Genomic DNA, 7,978 nt, shown 5'->3' with positions numbered 1-7,978 from the left:
AAACATTGGCATTTCTCCTGGTCATTTCAGCATATTTAGCCACCATTTTCTCCCCAAAGGTGGGCAACAAGTGGTATAAAGTTACTTTGTTTTTTATTGCTTCATAAGTGTTCAATGTTACATTTATGATTTTGAAATTACATCTTTCAAATATTTATCTTCAAGCCTATGTGACTGACAGTCTTAAAATATGAATAGAATAGAGTCTCAAGATATAAAGCACCTCCATTACACAAAAGTATAACTTCCTGTCTCAATTTTGCTTGTCTAGCCAAAGTTCAGCTTAGGTTTCTGTAAACTTTTATAGGCATTTCTATTATTGGTAATAAGTTTTAATATATTTCTTCTTTCTTTTAGTTTGTATGTCTAGGAATTAACACAATTTCAGCATGTATGCTCTTTGAAAATATTTCTTAAAGGAAATTCACAAATTTTCACAGAAATCATGCCTCCTATCAGTCCCTATTCTTATTATGTCTTTCAAATGTAGAAATTTAGAAAATTGGATGCATTCAATAATCACATATACCCAGTTGTGCTCTCAGTCATCAGTTTATTCTTGAATGTAGTATATGATACTTACTTATCTTCACATTTCCATGGTACTACCTACATTTTTTATAAAAATGTGTAGGTTGGGGGTGCCGGGACAGGGCGGTGAGTGCAACCGGGAAGGAGGAAGTTCTTTGGTTTAAATAGCCTGCCTGCAGCAAGGTAGGACTGCAGGCAGGAAGATTTCTGGCCAGCAAGGGGCACTGATCCTGTAGCAGTAGATACAATGGAGGGGGAAGTATGCTCCTGACATGCCACAGAAACCCGGCAAGGGAACACGTGATTTCCCCGCCACCCTTATCTCCCTGGGTATTCGGAAGGGGTGGCTTCCCCCAACTAAGCCCTCTCTCCTCCTATCCCATCTCCGCTTTCAGCCAGGAACCCCTTCCTTTCCTCCCTGCCTTTTTTGGGGCCTAAAATCCGCCAGCCCAACTTATGTGGGTACCGGGACAGGGCGGTGAATGCGACCAGGCAGGAGGGAGTTCCTTTGTTTTAATAGCCTGCATGCACCAAGGTAGGACTGCAGTCAGGGAGATTCCTGGCCAGTAAGGGGCACTGATCCTGTAGCAGAAGGTCCAGCGGAGGGAAGAGGCATTGGAAAGCATCTGAAGGAAGAGATGGGCAGGTGCCAAGGCAAGAATTCCTCCAACAATCTGAAAAACAACATGAAAACACCGGATCCCAGCGAGCTTACTACAGAAGGATTTGAACACACTATTCTGGAAGAAGTGGAAAACAGTGTCATTATGAAAGCAATAGAGTCCCTTAAACAGGGTATGAATAACTCACTTAAAGAAATGGAAGAGAAGGATAACAAAAAGATTGAAGAAACGAGAAAAGAAATGGAAGAGAAGTATAACAAAAAGTTTGAAGACATGAGTAAATCCATAAGCAACACCCTGGGAAACCAAGTAAAAACAATCAAACAGGTAATGGAAACAGTTAAAGAATTGAAAACTGAAATGGAGGCAATGAAGAAAACACAAACCGAAGGCTAACTGGATATGGAAAATCTAGGTAAACAAACAGAGACTTCAGAAACAAGCATACCCAATAGAATACAAGAGATAGAAGAACAAATCTCAGATTTTGAAGACACCATAGAGAAAATAAACACTCTGACCAAAGAAAACAGCAAATCCAACAAATTCTCATCACAAAACATTCAGGAAATCTGGAACATAATAAAAAAACCTAATCTAAGAATAATAGGGGTAGAAGAAGGAGAAGAATAGAAGATCAAAGGTCCAGAAAATATATTCAACAAAATTATAGAAGAAAACTTTCCCAACCTAAAAAATGATATTCCTATGAAGGTTCAAGAAGCATACAGAACACCGAATAGACTGGATCAAAAAAAAATCCCCTCGCCATATAATAATCAAAACACAAAGCATTCAGATTAAAGAAAGAATATTAAGAGCTGCAAAGGAAAAAGGTCAAGTAACATATAAAGGTAAATCTATCAGACCTACAACAGACTTCTCTATGGAAACCATGAAAGCCAGAAGGTCCTGGATAGAGGTGCTGCAGAAACTAAGAGACCATGGATGCTAGCCCAGACTACTATACCCAGTCAAGCTATCACTGATTATCAACAGAGAAAACAAAATATTCTAGGATAAAAACAAAGTTACACAATAAGTAGCTACAAATACAGCTTTACCGAAAGTATTAGAAGGAAAATCACAACCCAAGGAATCCAACATTGCCAATTCTGCCTACAATAACTCAGACATCTAGCAACCCTTCACAAGCACAACTCAAAGAAGGGAAACACATACACTCTACTACCCCCCCCCCCCAAAAATAACCAGAGTCAACAACCACTGGTCATTAATATCACTGGACTCAATTCACCTATAAAAAGGCACAGACGTAGGGATTAGATATGAAAACGGGATCCAACATTCTGCTGTTTACAAGAAACACACCTCAACCACAAAGACAGACACCTACTCAGAGTAAAGTGTTGGGAAAAGGTTTTCCAAGCAAATGGACCTAAGAAACAAGCGGGTGTGGCCATTCTAATATCTAACAAAATTGACTTCAAACTAAAATCAATCTGAAGAGATGGAGATGGACATTTCATACTCACAACAGGAACAATTCATCAGGAAGAAGTCTCAATCTTGAATATCTATGCCCCTAATATCAAGGCACCCATGTATGTAAAAGAAACACTTCTAGAACTCAAGGCAGTCATCAAACCACTCACACTAATAGTAGGAGACTTCAACACACCACTCTCACCAATGTACAGGTCAATCAGACAGAAACCTAACAGAGAAATAAGAGAATTATTGGAGGTATTGAATCAAAGGGACTTAACAGACATCTATAGAACATTTCACCCAAATAGGAAAGAATATACTTTCTTCTCTGCAGCTCATGGAACCTTCTCAAAAATTGACCACATACTCAGTAACAAAGCAAACTTCCACAGGTACAAAAAAAATATTAGTAACCACCTGTGTCTTGTCATATCACCAGGGAATAAAGTTAGAATTCAACAACAATGCTACCCCCAGGAAGCCAACAAACTCATGGAAGTTGAACAGTCAACTACTAAAACACCCCTGGGTCAAGAAAGAAAATCAGAACTGCGAGGGATGCTATCACCCACTGATACAAGTGAATGGATCTAATGAGAGTTTACCAAAGCAGGTTGGACTGGGACTGAACCAGGACGTGATCTAACCAGATTCTCGGAATTTGGCCGGATTCTCTGAATGTGGCTGGCCCGAAGTATTTCTGAAAAGCCATTGACTATGATACTGGGACTTGTTTCCTCTGCATATACTGGATTTTGGGGATCCAGTCTGTTTGGATACTCACCTGCCTGGACCTGGAGGGAGGAGGGAGGAACTTGAACTTCCCACAGGGCAGGAAACCCTGACTGCCCTAAGGGACGAAGAGGGAGGAGGAGAGGGAGTGGGGGGAGTGGGAGGGTGTTGGGAAGAGGGGCGGAAATGGAAACTTTTATAATTTAATAAAATTTACTCTAAAAAAAAAGAAAGAAAGAAAGAAAGAAAGAAATTAAAGTCTTCCTTGAATTTAATGAAAATAAAAACACAACATACTCAAACCTATGGGACACTAAGAAAGGAGTGCTAAGAGGAAAGTTCATAGCACTAAGTGCCCAATTAAAGAAAATGGAAAAAGCACATCTTGCAGAATTAACAGCACACTTGAAAGCTTTGGAAAAAAAAGAAGTGGATTCACCCAGGAGGCGTAGAAGACTGGAAATAATCAAACTGAGGGCTGAAATCAACAAAATAGAAACACAGAAAACAATCCAAAGAATCAATGAAACAAAAAGTTGGTTCTTGGAGAAAATTAACATGATTGGCAAATCCCTGTCTAAACTAATCAAACGGCAGAGAGAGAACATACAAATTAATAAGATCAGAAATGAAAAGGGGGACATAACCACACACACACCAGAAAGTCAGAGAATCATTAGATCTTACTACAAAAGCCTGTATGCCACAAAATTGGAAAATGTAAAAGAAATGGACTTTTTTTAGATAAGTACCATATACAAAAGTTGAACTGAGACCAGGTGAACAATCTAAATAGACCTGTCAGTCGTAAAGAATTAGAAGCTGTTATCAAAAATCTCCCTACCAAAAAAGCCCAGGACGAGATGGTTTCAATGCAGAATTCTACCAGAACTTCCAGGAAGAGTTAATACCTACACTCTTTAATGTATTTCACAATATAGAAATAGAAGAGTCATTGCCAAACGCTTTTTATGAAGCTACAGTTACCCTGATACCAAAACCACATAAAGATACAACCAAGAAAGAGAATTACAGGCCAATCTCACTCATGAACATCGACACAAAATTCTCAATAAAATATGGCAAACCGAATCCAAGAACACATTAGAAAAATTATCCATTATAATCAAGTGGGCTTCTTCCCAGAGATGCAGGGCTGGTTAAGCATATGCAAATCTATCAATGTAATCCATCACATAAATAAACTGAAAGAAAAAAATCCATATGATCATTTCATTGGATGTTGAAAATCATTTAACAAAATTCAACATCTCTTTATGATAAAGGTATTGGCGAGATTTGGGATACAAGGATCATACTTAAATATAAAAACAGCAATATACAGCAAGCCGACAGCTAACATTAAATTGAATGGAGAGAAACTCAAAGGCATTCCACTACAATTAGGAACACTACAAGGTTGTCCACTCTCTCCATACCTCTTCAATATAGTGCTTGAAGTTCTAGCAATAGCAATAAAACAACATAAGGGGATCAAGGGGATTCAAATTGGAAAGGATGAAGTTAAACTTTCGTTATGTGCAGACGTTATGATAGTGTACATAAGCGACCCCAAAAACTCTACCAAAGAATTCCTACAGCTGATAAACACCTTTAGTAATGTGGCAGGATACAAGATCAACTCCAAAAAATCAGTTGCCCTCCTATACACAAAGAACAAAGAAGCAGAGAGGGAAATCAGAGAAACATTACCTTTCACGATAGCCACAAATTGTATAAAGTATATTGGGGCAACTCTAACCAAGGAAGTGAAAGACCTATTTGACAAGAACTTTAAGTCTTTGAAGAAAGAAATTGAAGAGGATACAGGAAAAAGGAAAGATCTCCCCTGCTCTTGGATTGGGAGATTCAACATAGTAAAAATGCCAATTCTGCCAAAAGCAATCTATAGATTCAATGCAATCCCCATCAAAATCCCATCAAACATCTACACAGACCTTGAGAGAAAAATAATCAAGTTTATATGGAAAAACAAAAAACCCAGGATAGCCAAAACAATCTTATACAATAAAGGAACTTCTGGAGGCATTACCATCCCTGACTTCAAACTCGATTACAGAGCTACAGTAGTGAAAACAGCTTGGTATTGGCATAAGAACTGAGAAGTCGACCTTCTCTTTTAGAATAGAATAGAATTTGATTCTATGGAATCGAATAGAAGATCCGGATATTAACCCACAAACCTATTAACACCTGATTTTCGACAAGGGATCTAAAGGTATACAATGGAAGAAGAAGATAATCTTTAACAAATGGTGCTGGAATAACTGGATGTCAACCTGTAAAAGAATAAAAGTAGATCCTTATCTATCACCATGCACAAAACTCAAGTTCAAATGGATTAAAGACATCAGCATTGATCTGACCACTTTGGACCTGATAGAAGAGAAAGTGGGAAGTAGTCTACAAGATATAGACACAGGAGACCACTTCCTAAGTAGAACCTCAGTAGCATAGACAATAAGAGAATCAATGAATAAATGAGACCACCTGAAACTGAGAAGCTTCTGTAAAGCAAAGGACACCATCAGTAAGACAAAAAGGCTACCTTTGGACTGGGAGAAGATCTTCACCAACCCCTCATCAGACAAAGGTCTGATCTCCAAAATATACAAAGAACTCAAGAAACTAGGCACTAAAACTCTAATTAACCCAATTAAAAAATGGGGTACTGCACTGAACAAAGAATTCACAACAGATGAACTTCGAATGGCCAAAAGGCACTTAAGGTCATGCTCAACCTCCTTAGCAATCAGGGAAATGCAAATCAAAACAACTTTGAAATACCATCTTACACCTGTCAGAATAGCTAAACTCAAAAACACCAATGATAGCCTATGCTGGAGAGATTGTGGAGTGAGGGGAACACTCATCCATTGTTGGTAGGAATGCAAACTTGTGCAGCCACTGTGGAAATCAGTGTGGCAGTTTCTCAGGAAACTGGGAGTCAACCTCCCTCAGGACCCAGCAATTCCACTCTTGGGACTATACCCAAGAGATGCCCCATCATACTACAAAAGCATTTGTTCAACTATGTTCATAGCAGCACTATTTGTAATAGCCAGAACATGGAAGCAACCTAGGTGCCCCTCAATAGAACAATGGTTAAGGAAGGTGTGGAAAATATACACATTAGAGTTTTACTCAGCGGTAAAAAACAATGACATCTTGAATTTTGCATGCAAATGGGTGGAAATAGAAAACGCTTTACTGAGTGAGGTAACCCAGACCCAAAAAGAGGAATATGGTATGTACTCACTCCTAAGTGGATTCTAGACATAATTAAAGGTCTTTAAGCCTATAATTCGTGATCCTAGAGAAGCTAAATAAAAAGGTGAAACTGAAGAAAATCACATAGTTATCCTCCTGGGTATTGGAAGTAGACATGATTGCCAGGCAAACTTGGGTGCACGGGGAGTAGGGAGGTGGAAGTAAGGGGAGATGGTTAGAGAGAAGGGAGAGGGGAAGGATTAGGGATGGTTTGGGGGAATGGGATGGGGGAGAGGGAGGAAGGATGTATATGGGAGCAGGGAAGTATATATCTCAACTAAGGGAGTCATTTTCGGGTTTGCAAGAGACTTGATTCTGGAGGGGTTCCCAGGCCCAATGAGAGGTCCCCAGATTGCTCCCTGGGCAGCAGAGGAGAGGGTGCCTAAGCTGTCCTTAGCTCATAACCATACTGATGAATATTTTGCATATCACCATAGAACCTTCATCTGGCGATGGATGGAGATAGAGACAGAGACACATACTGCAACACTGGACTTAACTCCCTAGGTCCAAATGAGAAGCAGAAGGAGGGAGAACGTGAGCAAGGAAGGCTGGACCAGAGGGACCTTCATCCGATGATGGATGGAGACAGAGACGGAGACCCACATTGGAGCTCTGGACTGAGCCCCCAAGGTCCAAATGAGGAGCAGAAGGAGGGAGAACATGAAAAGGGAAGTCAGGACCGCCAGGGGTGTGTTCACCCACTGATATAAGGGAACTGATCTAATGAGAGCTCACCAAGGCCAGCTGGACTGGGACTGAACGAGTATGTGATCAAACCGGATACTCTGAATGTGGCTGACATGGGGGCTGACTGAGAAGCCATTGACAATGGCACTGGGTCTTGTTTCGTCTGCATGTAGTGACTTTTTGGGATCCTAGTCTGTTTGGATGCTCACTTTCTAGACCTCCAGGGAATGGGGAGGAACTTGAACTTCCCACAGGGCAGGAAACCCTGACTGCTCTTAGGACTGGAGAGGGAGGAGGAGAGGGAGTGGGGGGAATGGGAGTGTATGGGGAGGAGGGGAAAAAGTGGAAATTTTTATAAATAAATAAATAAGTAAATTAAAAAAAGAAAAAAAAATGTGTAGATTGTTGGTTTAATTATTGGCATTTCTTTTCTCTTTCTTCAGTTTCTCTCAGAATCGCTGCATGTATTACATTGTACTGTTGCATCAGCTTTCCTGCCACAGCTTTAAATGCTATGAAATGGGATACAGTGTTTTGGTCCTCTGTTATTAACAAAGCCATTTTTTTTATTGAAAACAACTGAAATATATATTCAGATCTTCTTACATCTCTGGTCAATAACTATAATTTTCTATGAAAAACATCATTGCAATTTCTTC

This window comes from Myodes glareolus, chromosome 6, assembly GCF_982192425.1.
Source record: "Myodes glareolus chromosome 6, mMyoGla1.1, whole genome shotgun sequence".
Classification (NCBI taxonomy): Eukaryota; Metazoa; Chordata; class Mammalia; order Rodentia; family Cricetidae; genus Myodes; species Myodes glareolus.
Note: the sequence above shows the minus strand (reverse complement) of the source record.